Below are 17,068 nucleotides of genomic sequence, written 5' to 3'. Positions count from 1 at the left end.
GTCAATATACAGTTCATATTAGAATATTTTAAAGGTTATTCACATCTTCAAACTTTTAAGTTGATTTAATTGAGACATATACACATGTATAATGAAGCCTATGATGGAACTTTTCCTTTCTTCCTTTCATAGCCAAGTAGTTATACATGGTCAAATTGTGTTAAAATTTATCTCAAGAAAGTGGTCTTATAAGCAGGTGGTTTGTATACAGGGTTTTTTTCTGTACATACAAAACTTTCTTCAATAGGTGTTAGATACATAAAAAAAAAAATCTATCAATATTATAACCCATGAGTGACTGACTGTTGGTCTTTCTTCACTTTCTAGGTTGAAGATTTATTTTACAACATTAGCACAAGACGGAAAGCCCTAAAAAGTCCTTCAGAGGAGCATGCTAAAGTCATAGAGGTTGTTAGCAGGTAAGATTGAAGGGAAAGTGTCTGCCAATCTTTTCTCTCTTACATGATGTGAGTAGAATTAACTTTTGCTACTTCATTTGAGAAGATGATATCACTAAGTCATGTCACCTTATATTTCAGGTATGCTGTACATAACAGTAAGGTGGGATTCACTTTAAAGAAGGTAAGTCAGCATTAAATAATTCCCCATTTATCTAGTCATGTGGTTTGAAGAGATCACTCTTGGTTTGGTATTGAACTCAGGAAAAAGTATTCTATGCATTATTTCTACCAGCAGAAGTTGATACATGTAATTAATAGAGTGAATGCAAAACACATTTCCAACAAGCCTTAAATGAAGAAATATATGTTTCAATATTTTTTTATATAGAACTACTCATTCACGCTCATTCATTCGTTTCCATTCATACTAGAATGTTATATAAATTTATTATAGTATAATAATGACTTAATTGCTATAATATCATAGTAAGTGAATGTAACTGAATTACTACTACTTAGTATTATATATACTTCAAATTATTTGTACATAGAAAAACGTTTTGAGGATTTAATATATAAATTTACATGAGAAAGAATAAGTGTATTTATTTGATCAGGTACATGTACATTACGGATGCCACACAGTAGGCATTGTAGATTTACATAACCTAATAAATTGTAGATGGATAAAATGTGGTGCCTTGAATCATTATACAATGGACATTGAAAGAAAAAATGAACTAAATCTTCACTGGATGCACCACATACACAGGATGAGTTATCAATCAGGTGATCAGAATGTTTATCAAAATGAAAGGTCACTTTTAAAATTTCTAAGTTGCAAAGGATTATGTTTAAGTGTAGTCTTGTGAGAGGGAATCCATGAAGACTTCTGAAACAATCATATCATGAACAATTTTCATTTTACATTTAAAAGAAGAAATTGAAAACAGAGTCTCTAATGGAACTGTCAAGTGAGTTCCACATATCCATTGGTAGGAACAGAAAAAAAGCTTTTCTTATAGACTAATTAGTTCTTGACTGTGGAATATTAATAAGCGTTTTACCTGAATAAAACCGATCATCCTTGATTTAATCTGACGCATCTAGAATATAATCGGACATGCTGATTTTTCGGTCTTCACTCTGAATACATTCAAAACCTCGATGTACGAAAGTTCAAGGGACCGTCAGAAAAAAAACTTCGATACATCGAGACTTCGAAATTATTCCGTGTTGAAATTAGACCGATGTTTTTTTTTCACCATGACCAACTGTGGTAGTTGTGTACATGTCGACCTTACCCGTTCCCCCCGTAAACCTTTATAATCATTTGTACCACAGAGTGCAAAAAAACAAAAAGTAAAAAACGAAGGAAATCGCAATTAATCAAATACTTATATTATATACAAGACTTTTAACGTGTACTATGGCCCCCATAAACCCATGTACCATGATGTAACAATAAGTGTTCGGTATGGTTGACAAAAATCACAAAGAGATGGCTTATTAGTTTTTTCGTTAATTATTATAAACAAAAAAAATAAAAACACGTTGTATAAACGAAACTAAAAAGGGGGAAACGAAAGTGCTGACAAAATACAACCAACCTACAAAAAATTACTTCGATTTAGAATGAAATCGATTAGCTCCATTATATTTTATGCCCAAAGGCTTGTGCAATGAAACAGTTTTTGATTAAGGAGTTTGGTTACCAAATAATGGTGGCCACGCTTATTTACCCGTTTTTCCGTTTAAATTCCCTACAAAAACCTCTACCAATCCGGCGGCGAACATCAAAAACGCCTAACTGTATCTTTGCCGTACTACTGAATTTCATATATAACCGAACATGCTGAGTTTAATCTAACACGCTGAATATAATCTTCCAGTCTGAGTTTTTCGGTCTTCACTCTGAATATAACCGAACATGCCGAGTTTAATCTGACACGCTGAATATAATTGGACATAATGAGTTTTTGGTCTTCACTCTGAATATAACCGAACATGCTGAGTTTAATCTGACACGCTGAGTTTAATAGTACACTCTTGAGTTTTCGGTCTTCACTCTGAATATAATGTAACACGCTGAGTTTTCGGTTACAATTCTGAATATAACCTGACCACACTGAATATAATCGTGACACGCTGAAAAACTCAGAGTTGTTGCTTAAAACTACCCAAAAACGAGGAAATTCAGAGTTTTATATTCACCAGTGTATCTTGTAAAGAAAAAAATACTGCTCAAGTCATGATCAGAATGCATTGAATGGATATATAAGCTTATATCAGAACTATATATGTACCATGGTCTATGTTTCTTTAACAGAGCACATGATTTTACATAATATAATTATTAACTTATATTTTTTAACAACATTTCATTGGAAATTTAATGATTTATTTATTTTTAATAAATGTGAATGTAGAACTACATTAAATAGCAATCCATTGCCAACATTTATAACATTATATGATATATTAATTACCTGAGGAAGTCGCTGTCAACAAAATACGTCAGGTGAATTGTGGTTTCACTACATTTAATATATGTAACAGTTAAAATTGTCATCAATAAACCAGAACCAGTAAATAATCAATATTGTCTTCAAATTGTATATGCAATATTAACATGAATCACATATGTGGCACAAGGTGGGAAAATGTACTTTTAATAGGTGAAATAACAAAGACTGACGATAACTGCCTCCATGTGACGATAACTGCCTCCGTTCAAACGGAAGCGCAAATAATAAATTCTCCCTTATTATCACGATTAACGCTGAAAAAGTGCGCACCTGTTACGAACACGGATAATGGTATAGACAACCATATCACATTTTTAAGTCAACTATGTTACATGACTTTGCTATAACCCGGAGATGCTTAACCCGACGATAATACCCTCCATTGCTCTATATATATGTCTAATTAATACAAAAATAATATAAAATAATTCATTCTGCTTTTGGTGCATCAGTACTTCATTCCATATATGACATACTGCCACGGAAATTTTTCGGGATGCAATTAATTATTTTTAATATTTTTATAATGAAGTAAAATTAGAAGCTCAAACTTTTCAATGGTGGTAATGGTGTAAAGTAAGTAACTTTTGTAACTGGACAAAAATATTAAATTGTCTGCTTCTGTTTTGATAGAGAAAAAAATACCATTTGTCAGTGGTGGAGCATCTTTAAGTTGTACCTAAGGGTTTAGTTCTATTGTATACTGGGTTTTCATATACACTCTGTCTTGCCTTAACGTCATTGTCATAATGTGGCATCTATGTTCCTATTGTAGTCGGATATCATTCATTGAAAGAGGTATTCCTTTGACATCAGGAAACTGTTGAATTTCTTAACATAGAATGCATATTAGAAAGTTGAATATACTGTCTCTTAGATATAGAATAATTGTAAAATAAAGCAGGAAATGGATGTATATTGATTCTTGTGGTATTCATTGACAGTGATAATGAAATTACATCATACTTTAAAAAATCACTGTATGGGGGTGTGGGGTGATTTTCCAAGGTGTTTCAGAAAATATTTCTGTTCACAAGTAGGGCAATAGAATTATAGTTGCTACCCATATTGCCTGGTCGTAAAACTATATTTAGGACCATCTTTTATTCTTTTTCCCCCAATTGATTTTCTTCTTCTTGTGAATCCCTTGACATCACCTCACTTTAGGCCTTAAGTTGAGCACTCGCCCCTGTGAGGTACGCTCTGGGTTCTGTCCCCTGACACAACATATAAAAGTGATTCATCCACCCGTTGTCAGTATAATATGCTCCAGTGATATAGCACTATAAATATAAAAAAGACAATAGTTCCACTATACAAGAACACTGAACACGAATATACCTCAGTCTCCCAAAACATACAAGTATTTACACAACACATTGAACACATGGGAGGCTGTCCTTAAATGACCCAGGCTGTTAAATCTTGTAAATCAAACCAATAAAATTGCTTCAAATGCGGTCATGCTTCTTTAAACCTTTTAATAAATCGAAGCATCTAAAGATTGATATCTGACCTCTATTATGCTTGAGTTAATAGCTACCAAGTTTATTGAATTTAAATGACATTGAACTTCATTCAAGGTCATGGGTTTTAAATACCACCAATTCTAGATTGGATGGTAACAAACCAAGGGACGTACTGCACACATGATTAAAAAAAATCTAATTTTTTTGCAGCATGGCGAGAGTACTGCTGATGTTCGAACTCCAACCAACTCTACACATATTCAGAACATACGTACAATATATGGACCATCCATAGCGAGGTAGGTCTTACTTGTACTTCTTCTTGATGGCAATGATGATTTATTTTCATACAATGACATTGCTTCATATAGAGTGATATGGAATTCTATCTCAATTTCAGGCAGACATGGGTTTCATTTTGTATTACAAATACATGTATTTCAGAGTTTACAAGTTATGAATAGTCATCGGAGGAATCAGTAATATTGCAAACCATTTAGAAGATCTATATTGAGCTTCAAGTGACTAATATTGACCCTGGGATAACATATTAGGTACAGGCCAAAAATGATGGCAGATAAAAATGATGTAGAAGGCTAGTGGTAGAAACTTGTATAGATGCCACTTTGTCACAAATCCTGTCCAGCCATGTCACTCTTTATTACGTCACCCGAGACGAAGTCTCAAGTGACCTATTCTTATCGTCTTTTGTCCGTCGTCGTGCGTCGTCCGTCGTGTGTTCATAAACAATTTATATTTTCCACTTCTTCTCAAAAACCGCTGAAGCAATTTCTATGAAACTTTACAGAAACCTTCTAAGGCATAAGGCCAATCAAAATTGTGGATTATATGACCCCCACCCCCCCAGGGGGCTGTGGGAGGGGCCAAAAGGGGTAAAATTGACTAAAATTTCAAAAATCTTCTTCTCCACTCACAGATGTGGTAAAATCAAATACTCTTCATAGATAGAAAAGTCTCAAGGCCCTCTACAAAAATTGTAAATTATATGACCTTGGGGTCTCCGGTTTCCCCCTGGGGAGGGGGTTAAGTTTACTGTAATTTATATAGGGAAAACACATTTTTGAGCATTATTTAGTCATTATAATAGGAAATTAGTCAATTGTAGTCAGAATTATCCCTATGTGATGGCCATTGAATCTTATTACCAAATTTTCCATAACTGATCCCTAGGGGCCTTAAGGGAGGGGCCAAAACGGGTCAAATAGGCTAAAACTTCAAAAATCTTCTTATGAAATTCTGGAACTGGTAGAATCAAATACTGTTCATAGATAAAAAGGTCTTAAAGTCCTTTACAAAAATTGTGAATAATATGACTCTGGGGTCTCGTGTTTGCCCCTGGGGAGGGGATCAAGTTTACTTTAGTTTATATAGGAAAAACACATTTAGGAACATTATTTGCTTAGTTTTCATAGGAAATTAGTCAATCTGGGTTAGAATTATTAGCCTGAGATAGCATTTTAACATCATATCCATATTGGTCCTGGCCGACCCCCCAGGGGCCAGAGGGGTGGGGCCAAAAGGGGTCAAAATGGATAACATTTCAAAAATCTTTCTTCTGAATTCACAAATTTGATGGAACCAAATAATCTTCATAGATTAAAAAGTCAAATTTATAAAATCACTAACTGACTTCAAGGGCCTGATGGGCAAATATATAGTGTTTATATGCATGTCTTTGTTTCATTCTGTATCTGAACTCAGGTGACCGTTAAGGCCCATGGGCCTCTTGTTGTTTAAATTATGGTCATTATGTTTCCATCAAATTTGGTTTTTAAAGAGGCATCATTTCATATAACAAAACAATTATTGACTTTTTGTAAGTTAATAGTAGGAATTGTTTCACCTTTCTCAGGCCTAGGAATTGTTTCACCTTTCTCAGGTTTAACAATTCCTCGTATTAACCTACAAAAAGTCAATATTTGTATAATGTCACAACAAGGGCAGATAACTCTGTAACATACAAATACTGAATTTGTTGGTCATTCATTTGTTGTCCTGTTGCTTGTCTATCAGGTACAAACTTTTCGTTTGAAACAACTTCTCCAAACCCAAGAGGTGCACAGACCTGATAGGAAGAGTCCAGAGACCTATGTAATTTGTTCATATTGTTGAACTTATAACATGTTGGAATGAAGAGCTACATAGTTTGTTCAAAACAATGAACTTAATTTTCATTTAAGGCCACAGGGGTCAAACATGCTATCATATTATGAAATGGCTTCTTTTTAGTAGTTAAAAGACATAGTGATCTAATATTTGGCTCCATAGATCAAAAGGGTCAATTTGGCTATTTCCATATAAACGACTTCTTCTCTGAAACTAAGCAAAGGATAGCACCCGTAATGCAATGGTAGCATCCTTATAGGGTGGGGATTCAAAACTGTATAAATGATGGGGCTGACTCCCAGGGGCCCTCAGGGGTGGGGTCAAAAGTGGTCAATTGGGCTATATTTCCATATAAATGACTTCTTCTCTGCAACTAAGCATGGGAAAGCACCAATAATGCGATGGTAGCATCCTTATAGGGTGTGGATTCAAAATGTGCAAATAATAGGGCTGACTCCCCGGAGGCCTGAGGGGCGGGGTCAAAAGTGGTCAATTTGACTATTTCCATATAAACGACTTCTGCTCGGCAACTAAACATTGGATTACACTCATAATGCAATGGTAGCATCCTTATAGGATGGGGATTCAAAATTGTGCAAATGATGGGGCAGACCTCCGGGGGGCCTGAGGGGGGGGGGGGGGGGCTGGTGGTCAATTTGGCTATTTCCATATAAACGACTTTTTCGCAACTAAGCTTGGGAGAGCACTCATAATGCAATGGTAGCATGGTTATAGGATGGGGATTTGAAATTGTAAAAATGATAAGGCTGACTCACCCGGGGCCTTGACGCGAGGCCAGAAAGATCAATTAGGCTACTATTTTCATATAAATTACTTTAATCCTCTCTGAACCATAGCATATTTGTATGGTATCTATAGCATCATTATATGGTTGTGATTCAAAATTGAACAAATTTTAGAGTCAATTTTGCTAAATTTTCTTATTGTAAGAGTCTTTGTGATTATTACTAAAAAAAAACCAGGTGAGCGATACAGGCCCTCTGGGCCTCTTGTTAGTAAAGTATCAGAAAAAATATCTGATAATTTTTTTAATACATTGCCAGTAAATAAAAGCATGGCATTGATATCTGATAAAGAGTATGTGAATTTATTTTACTGAACATCTCACTAACAACAAGTGTTATTTGAAAACATGTCAGGTTTATTTAGGAGGTGGAGGTAAGTTGGAGTACCTGTATAAAAATGTCCAACCTGCAGTCAGTCACTTGACAATTGACTGCCCCTCATGAGTGTCAACTCTAGGCTAGTGGATATGTGTCAGAACACCTTTAACAATTATAATTTTAACAACATGTCAGTGTGGGATAAAGACAACAAACAATATGAACATTTTGACAAAATCCAATATTGTCTATAATGATGGATTGTTCCCAAATATGATGCCACTATAATTGACGAATTTGTTTAGCTGAAATTCCAATATCGACGATATTTTGATTCAATTTAAGTTTAAAGGTTGTCCTCATTTTGTTAATTCAGTTACGTGTATTTGAATCAATCAAACATTTTATAGACCCCAGATATATTTTTCATCTCTTCATTTGCTCAGTTTAGAAAATTAGAACAAACAAATAGTACAGGTCAAATAAGTCCGAGGTACAGGCCAAGCAAGTCCGAGGTACAGGCCAAATTAGTCAGAGGTACGGGCCAAATAAGTCAGAGGTACAGGCCAGATAAGTCAGAGGTACAGGCCAAATTAGTCAGAGGTACGGGCCAAATAAGTCAGAGGTACAGGCCAAATAAGTCAGAGGTACAGGCCAAATTAGTCAGAGGTACGGGCCAAATAAGTCAGAGGTACAGGCCAGATAAGTCAGAGGTACAGGCCAAATTAGTTAGAGGTACAGGCCAATAAGTCAGATGTACAGACAAAATAAGTTAGAGGTACAGGTCAAATAATTCAGAGGTACAGGCCAAATTAGTCAGAGGTACAGGCCAAATGAGTCAGAGGTACAGGCCAAATTAGTCAGAGGTACAGGCCAAATAAGTCCAAATAAGTCTGAGGTACAGGCCAAATTAGTCAGAGGTACAGGCCAAATAAGTCAGAGGTACAGGCCAAATAAGTCAGAGGTACAGGCCAAATTAGTCAGAGGTACAGGCCAAATTAGTCAGAGGTACAGGCCAAATAAGTCCAAATAAGTCCGAGGTACAGGCCAAATTAGTCAGAGGTACAGGCCAAATAAGGCTTTTGTTTGATCTTTAGTTATTTTGTATATTAATTTTGTATATTTTTTTTTATTTTAATGAAATGTTGAATAAATACAGATATACACATTTCTTCACATTGATGAATTAACATTCCAAATAACTGTTGTATTAACGTTGTACAGAAAATAACAAAAGTGCAATCATATCAATTCTGGTGCATAAATTTCAAAAATATTATTGGCGCGTAACTATATACAATGGACCGGTGATAACTGATCACTTGTGTCCCCAGCCCAAACTGTCCGGAGCGTGGGTTTTTCTGGACTTTCATATTCCTTTTACTTAGCCAATAATCAAATCTGTTCCCTGATACTTCTTAGTTTTCCAGACTATTAGCCTTATCACAGGACCACTGCTTATTTACAGTAGTTGTGCTGTATAATGTGATCGTGTCCATTAGAAGCACTGACCATGAGTACTGTAATATCGGTAGATAATTAGGGGGGTGGGAGCACACACAAGTGGGGGAGGGGAGATGGACAGACTTGATGTATATTAACAAAGATTGGTTATTGTCTAACAGGTCACTGTAATGGCCTCATTAATGCAGTAGATTAAGTCAGTGATGTTTTTAATGTGGTGAGTGTAAAATGGCTGAGCATGACTGAAAACCTAATTCTGTCTACGATCAACTCCTCGGAGAATGCGTTGAATAAAGTAAACAACAGATTTGTATAAATTGGTTGATGGTACAAAGGTAATGGGTGTATTGTTGTGGTCTCAAAAAGGATAACTAACGTCTCTAACAACAACAAAGGACATCAACGTACTGTGTTTCTTTCAGTTCTGGCTTCTTAAGAAATATATGTTGTTTCTTATGGTGGAGCTGTGTAAAGAGGGCCGGTAGTGGCTGAGTGGTTAGGATGTCCTGACATATTAGCACAAGTCATCCACCTCTTAGTTATGAGTTTGAATCCCATGCGATGCGATGAAGATTCAGCAGATATATTCATGAATTTTTTTTTTTTCTTTAGATAATAAAGATTTTAAAAATGAAGGCTTAGAAAACATCATAAAAGAAACTTCTGCATTTGGAAATAGAAATTTCAACCCAAAATCATTTTAGTCTAGCTATAGTCATGTACGTATTAAGATGGGTTTTTTCTGTGTCTATAAAGAACAGATGATATTTTGATTTTATTAGTTTAACATTCTGTTAACAGCCAGTGTCGTGTAAGGATGTGCCAGGTTTGTTGTTTGAGGAAGGCCGGAGTACCTGGAGAAAATCACTGACCATTGGTCGGTACCTGACAACTGCTCCACATTGGATTCAAACTCGCAATTAGAGGTTGAGGGTTTGTGGTATAGTCGTGACATCTTAACCACTTGGCCACGGTAGGCCCAGAAGATAAGAATAGATTTTATTAGTGTTGTATTCAAATTATGAATGTCTGCTGAAGATTCAGATCACTTGTATTATTGTCTTAATTTACAAATTTTTGTCATATTGAACTAGCTAGAACAAGAAAGCTTGAGTTGAGAAAGTAGATTGCAGAATTTTATTTATCAATATTGCGGAAGTATGGAAAATGCTTAGTTAATGTAATTAGATATATGATGTATGTATGTAATATTATTCCAAGAAATTCTATAAATAGGAGCTATCAGTTGAGAATCTGTCAGACAGCTGTCACATACATGCATGATGATGAACCTAGCAGGCCTAGGTTTGTAGCTGAGAAAGTGATTTAAGTCTTCTCCACTCCTCTGATTCTGTCCTCCGGCTACTGAAAAAGATTGATGTGGATTTTAGGGTAAACAACCTTTCTACCCAAACTAGTCTCGTAGTAGGCAGAAAATTCCAGTCCCTGAAGTTGCTACTGTAAATACCTGTCCTTGTTCTACTATGATCTTTCACATCCTGCATGCTGTGTTGTTACCCTTTTAGAGAAATTGTATTGGGATATGTCCATCTATCTGATATGTTTTTTCTGGGCTACAACTGCAAATCTGTTTGATATAACTCCATAAAACTTTCTGTTATATTATGCTAGTGCCTTATTTGTGCCTATCTACTATAAATTACATTTTATTTCTGTATTAAGCACACCTGACCAAAAGGGCTGGTGAGCTTATGTCATGGCGCGGCGTCCATCGTCTGTCTGTCCGTCAACATTTCCTTTAAATTGCTACTAGTCGTAGAGTTCCGCATGGATTGTTAACAAATTTGGCCAGACACATCCTTGTGGAAGGGGAAAAGCAATTACATAAATTTTGGCTCTTAGGTCAATAGGTAAAATAATGGTAAATCCTTTAAATTACTTCAAGTCATAGAGTTTTGCATGTGTTGAAACCAAATTTGGCCAGAAACACCTCTGTGGAATGGGAACAGAATTTGTATAAATTTTGGCTCTGACGGTCTGACCCCTAGTGCAGAAAGAGTGGGATTCAATGGGGAAATTAGAGATAAATCTTTAAATCACTTTAGAAAAGAAATAATGAATCTGTATTCAGTACAAACCAGGTGAGCAATACAGGCCCTCTGGGCCTCTTGTTTTCTGTTACCATGGACGCATACTGGAATTTTGAAAACATAAATGACTTTTCTACTTTGTGTATGATATAAATCAAATTTGGGTTTTAATACCAACAGTGGGTTGAGGGGGAGTTAAGACACACTTTGTAAATATTTTAAGTTTCTTTGCAATAATCATCATCAGGCCTCAGAGTTGAAATTAAAATAAGAATCAAATTATTTGTGTATCAAACACTGCAAAAGTATAAATACTCTCACTTTATTTGCAAGGGTTTATTTGCTTAAAGCTAGCTTAGCCAATTAGATGTATTCTGTACAGATAAAGCTCGCAAAGTTGGCGGCCATCTTGAAATACAAAATGGCGGTCCTTCTTCATGAAGTTTAATACTACCAGAATGTACAGTCAAACCTGTCTTAACAACCCCCTGTATTCAGCGACTTCCTGTCTTATGCGACCTTAATTATTCCTCCCAATGATATTTACTATATAAATGACCTGTATTCAACGCCCACCTGCCTAACGCGAATAACGACCATAAAAATTCACACCATAATGTGTTCATAACCTTTCTCAAGCGACTATTTTGAAATTGAAACAGGAAGTTTTGGAATGAAATCTCGCACGATTTCGTGTGATTTTGTTGTGAACAGTTTTTAAGTCAATCAGATGCTTGATACAATGCATCGCGCCAAGCGTAGTCAACAAGATTTTAATTGCATTGAGCAAATCTATGTCTCTGCAGAGATTGATAAGGCGATGTTTTACGACAGAATGATGATTATAAAATCGCTATTCTATCCTATGTTATATGAAATATAAGTGTATAAACTTGATTGCCAATTATTTCATTGAAATCACTGCGAAATGATTTTATAGAATTCCAGGAAATTACCTGTTTGCCAACATATGTGTCACACGTGTGCAATTGAAGCAGTCGTTCATAACATTGTTTCATTGCTGTCTACAGACATTTATTAAACGTACATGATATTTAAATAATAGAAATAACTTGTTCATTGATATTTCATAATTTTTGATGGTTATATAACTTTTTTCTTTTGATAACGACCCGCAGAAATCTGATTCCAGATCTAGTCTGGCATTTGTTGTCATTGTAAACAGCTACAGTGTACGCTTCAGTCGGCCAATTTTCTGTGAATTAAAGCATTTTGCGATTGATCATGCTTCTGGTACGTAATTATATTCATCCTCATCATATTTCCAGTTGATATTATTTCTTTTAGACACTGTTATATAGATTATTCTGATATATAACTTTGATATATCGAAGAATAAATTATTTGATTTTCACATGTAAATAACGACTTAATTATGTGTCCCAATGGAGCATTTTACGATTAACCATGCATCTGGTACATAATTATTATTACCATTATTGACCCTGTCTTAAGCGACCACCTGTCTCATGCGACCTTATTTTGAACTTCCATTGGAAAGTCACTTAAAACAGGTTTGACTGTATCAAAAATATGGGTGTAGACGTTTAGAGTTTGGGTCTAGCTGGTATAGAACGTAAGATATGGCTCGCAGAAGGGTGTTTTTGGTGACCATTTTTGAAAACCAATATGGCAGACGCCAGGGGCCGTGTTTTTTTGGGTTCATTTTTTTCCTGAAACCTTATGTCCTAAGGAGGTCATATGCAAAATTTCATGCTTTCTTCAAAATTTGAACGATTTTTAGCTCACCTGGCCCGAAGGGCCGGTGAGCTTATGTCATGGCGCGGCATCCGTCGTCCGTCCGTCCGTCCGTCCGTCGTCCGTCCGTCCGTCCGTCCGTCAACATTTCCTTTAAATCGCTACTAGTCATAGAGTTCTGCATGGATTGTAACCAAATTTGGCCACAAACATCCTTGGGGGAGGGGAAACAGAACTTGTATAAATTTTGGCTCTGTCCCCCCCCGGGGCAGGAGGGGCGGGGCCCAATAGGGGAAATAGAGGTAAATCCTATAAATCGCTACTTGTCCTAGAGTTCTGCATGGATTGTAACCAAATTTGACCACAAACATCCTTGGGGGAGGGGGAACAGAACTTGTATAAATTTTGGCTCTGAACCCCCGGGGGCAGGAGGGGCGGGGCCCAATAGGGGTAATAGAGGTAAATCCTTTAAATCGCTACTTGTCATAGAGCTCTGAATGGAATGTAACCAAATTTAGCCACAAACATCCTTGGGGGAAGGGGAACAGAACTTGTATAAATTTTGACTCTGGTCCCCTGGGGGCAGGAGGGGCGGGGCCCAATAGGGGAAATAGAGGTAAATCCTTTAAATCGCTACTAGTCATAGAGTTCTGAATGGAATGTAACCAAATTTGACCACAAACATCCTTGGGGGAGGGGGAACAGAACTTGTATAAATTTTGGCTCTGGTCCCCCAGGGGCAGGAGGGGCGGGGCCCAATAGGGGAAATAGAGGTAAATCCTTTAAATCGCTACTTGTCATAGAGTTCTGAATGGAATGTAACCAAATTTGGCCACAAACATCCTTGGGGGAAGGGGAACAGAACTTGTATAAATTTTGGCTCTGACCCCCTGGGGGCAGGAGGGGCGGGGCCCAATAGGGGAAATAGAGGTAAATCCTTTAAATCTCTACTTGTCCTAGAGCTCTACATGAATTGTAACCAAATTTGGCCACAAACACCCTTGGGGGAAGGGGAACAGAACTTGTATAAATTTTGGCTCTGATCCCCCAGGGGCAGGAGGGGCGGGGCCCAATAGGGGAATAGAGGTAAATCCTTGAAATCACTACTTGTCATAGATTTCTGAATGGAATGTAACCAAATTTGGCCACAGACATCCTTTGGGGAAGGGGAACAGAACTTGTATAAATTTTGACTCTGGCCCCCCGAGGGCAGGACGGGTGGGGCCCAATAGGGGAAATACAGGTAAATCCTATAAATCACTTCTTGTCCTAGAGTTTTGTTTGGATTGTGACCAAATTTGGCCATAAACATCCTTGGAAGAAGGGAAACAGAACTTGTATAAATTTTGGCTCTGACCCCCTGGGGGCGGGAGGGGTGGGGCCCAATAGGGGATTTAGAGGTTAATATTAAAATTCCTTCAGAAAAGAAACGATGAACCTGTATTCAGATCATTACTTGGCATTACAAACCAGGTGAGCGATACAGGCCCTCTGGGCCTCTTGTTATGCTTAGCCGCGCCACTATTAACAATAATCAAGATGATGTTAGATATGTTTAACTTAATGCACTGTATATGTGTATTGTAGAGAAGCTTGACACCAGTGGGCTGACGTACTGACACAGGAAACTGACACAGGAAAGCATTAGCCACTGTACATGTGATTTATGTCCAGCAGGGAGAATACACTATCCATTCTTTATGGTGTATAATACAATCAGTTTCTATGACAAGGAGGATAAAACTCTAACCTGCACCTGCTACAGCCACATTGTTTGTCCTTAATTTATCTATAACTCCATTGCTGTTTTACTACTTCCATTTCGAGCAAAATGTGAACATTTCCGTTTCAAATTAGGTTCGCAAAGAAAAACTTTCGCAGATAAATTAATTGATTTTAGACACCTTGCTTTATTGGTGTAGATACTAATTTGCGGAAATAAATTTTCACAAAGTAAGTATGATCATGAAATATGAGAAAGTCAAAGGCAGGCGAAAGGAAGTTAAATTTACGGTTACATATTTATTATTTGTAGTGTTTGGTTCATTTTGCTTGACATCCTATAAACAGCCAGGGTCAGTTAATGACTTTACTATATCAGGTGGTACGGACATTTATTAAAGCTTGAGTATAATTGGAGAAAAACCTGGCAACTGCCATGCAGGGGTTTTAAAACTTTTGAAATCCGTGATTTTTGTATATGAACTTTTCAGGGGCCTGTGCCTTTTAATTTGGGAAAATACTACATTTTTCCTTCGTTTAAATGCATATATTTTGCAGAGATTTTTCTTTATTTGGGGAAATATTTACATGAAATTGGGAAAATACAGCTCAATTTTTGTAAAGGAAGGGGCCGAATTTCAAATGCACCCAAAAAAAATCACAGAATATATTGATACAGCTCGGCCACAGCTGCTGCAGTTTCATTTGTAAAAATTTGAGAAAATGTTTGGTTATGATATCAAATTCATTTTGAATGGCAAAACTAGATCTATAATTAGCTGACAGGTGATATTTTACCTGTACGGTGTTTGAGCTCTAGAAGTTTATGGCCGAGGTCAGGCTGAGGTGAAAGTGACCATATCTTGTTGACAAAATGTCAGTATTGCAGACAGATCTTGATAGATACCTGTGCAATACAATACAGGTGTAATAATCCATAGGTTCTATAGTGTATTATTTATAGCTACAGATATCCAGACAATATTATCCTAAAATTAAATATGTTTTTAATCTGTAAATTTGTTTATGCCAAAAAGAATAAATGTTTACTTTGTTTTTATACTTCATATTTGACCATGTACTAGGGAAGAAAATATATAGCTTGTCTAGTCTGGATGCAGTGTTTGCTTTTTAGTTTTTCGTTGATGTGAATTTTACTATGAAAGTTTGATTGGCTTGGACGTGGATATATTGTATACCATAGTTCTAACCCATGAAACCGTCTCCATCGGAAGGCTCGTGACTGTAACAATGTAAATGAAACTTCTAATGCTATCTAGTGTCAGGACTGTTCTCCGTTGATAGTTTTCTATTGTCAGGACTGTTCTCCATTGATAGTTTTCTATTCCATCTTTGCATAATACAGAGTTACCTCCCTTGCAGATAGGTATTCATTGTGACATCATTATTTTGAGAGTGAGATTCGGATCATTTTCTCTTAAAAAGTATTATGTTATGTGTTCGAAAATTGATGGCGTCACAAAACAATATCTTTCTGCAAGTGCTGATAACTTTGTACTATGCTAACAGAGTTATCTGTTCATGCCATTCATTCCCTCACATCACTTTCTCTGACGTTACAGTCGCAAACACACCACATTACAATCTATACCAATCCACAAGGGCAGGAAACTATACAAATACGGAATCCTCCTTGTAACTGAGCTCTGTACCTGGGTCCTGGTGCTTGGTTTGATTGCTGAGTGGATGTCCTGATCCATATTTCCATTAGCCCTCTACCTCTGAGTTGCTTAACACTATAAATTTATATCCCATAATGAGCAATGGCTACTCCTATTACTGACCACAGGTCCGTTGTTTTTCTCTGTGTACTCCGGCTTTCCTCCACTTATATTCCTGATAAAGTGTATTACATTCTGAAATATTCTCATTCAAGGAATTTAATAAGGATTTAGGAGAACTATAATTTCTTGACACAGTAGAAAAGTTAAGCTCTTTTAATTAAAGGTGAATTTTTAATTACCACTAAAATTGTTTGCATTAAATGCACATTTCTCATGTGAAAACAGTATCTGGTTGATTATAAAAGATATCTGAAATATTTTGAGGTAAAGTTGCATGTTACCAGGTATTTTTGTAGATTTATTGGAAGCCTGATAGGTTAATGGGACAGATTGTGAGAGATTATTTACATGGCTACCTGAGTTGAGTAGTGTATTATTGGAGGTATAAGTACAGCCTCAAGTGGTATGTAATGAGGTAGTGGTGATACAGGTGTTACTTTACAATCTCATCTGTTACTATTTACATATCTACCTGAGAACTCGTCAGTCACCTGGACTTGTCGAGAATAGTTATCTATCTGATATACAGCTATTGTTATCACGGCTATTATTAACACAAATGACAAATTAAACATTCTGGGATACTTTTGATTCAGAACTTTTATGTTGTAATCGGAAAAAAGAGATTAAGATGTTTGTCCTGAAGGATCTAAAATTT

At 36.4% G+C, this 17,068-nt stretch overlaps 1 protein-coding gene across 1 annotated transcript in view; it reads left to right on the top strand.

Moving 5' to 3' along the window:
* Positions 1-542: 542 nt before the first annotated feature.
* The window catches only part of LOC138314964 (DNA mismatch repair protein Mlh1-like), a 103,373-nt gene continuing 86,847 nt past the window's right edge, over positions 543-17,068 (top strand). The window contains exons 1-2 of the mRNA XM_069255628.1: positions 543-582; positions 4,609-4,697. The gene's annotated coding sequence lies outside the window, so the exon portion shown is untranslated. The remainder of the gene's footprint in view (positions 583-4,608; positions 4,698-17,068) is intronic.

This window comes from Argopecten irradians, chromosome 2 (genome assembly GCF_041381155.1).
Source record: "Argopecten irradians isolate NY chromosome 2, Ai_NY, whole genome shotgun sequence".
In the NCBI taxonomy this organism is placed as follows: Eukaryota; Metazoa; Mollusca; class Bivalvia; order Pectinida; family Pectinidae; genus Argopecten; species Argopecten irradians.
The sequence above is the reverse complement of the archived record's forward strand: the minus strand, read 5'-3'. Positions and strand labels throughout refer to the sequence as shown.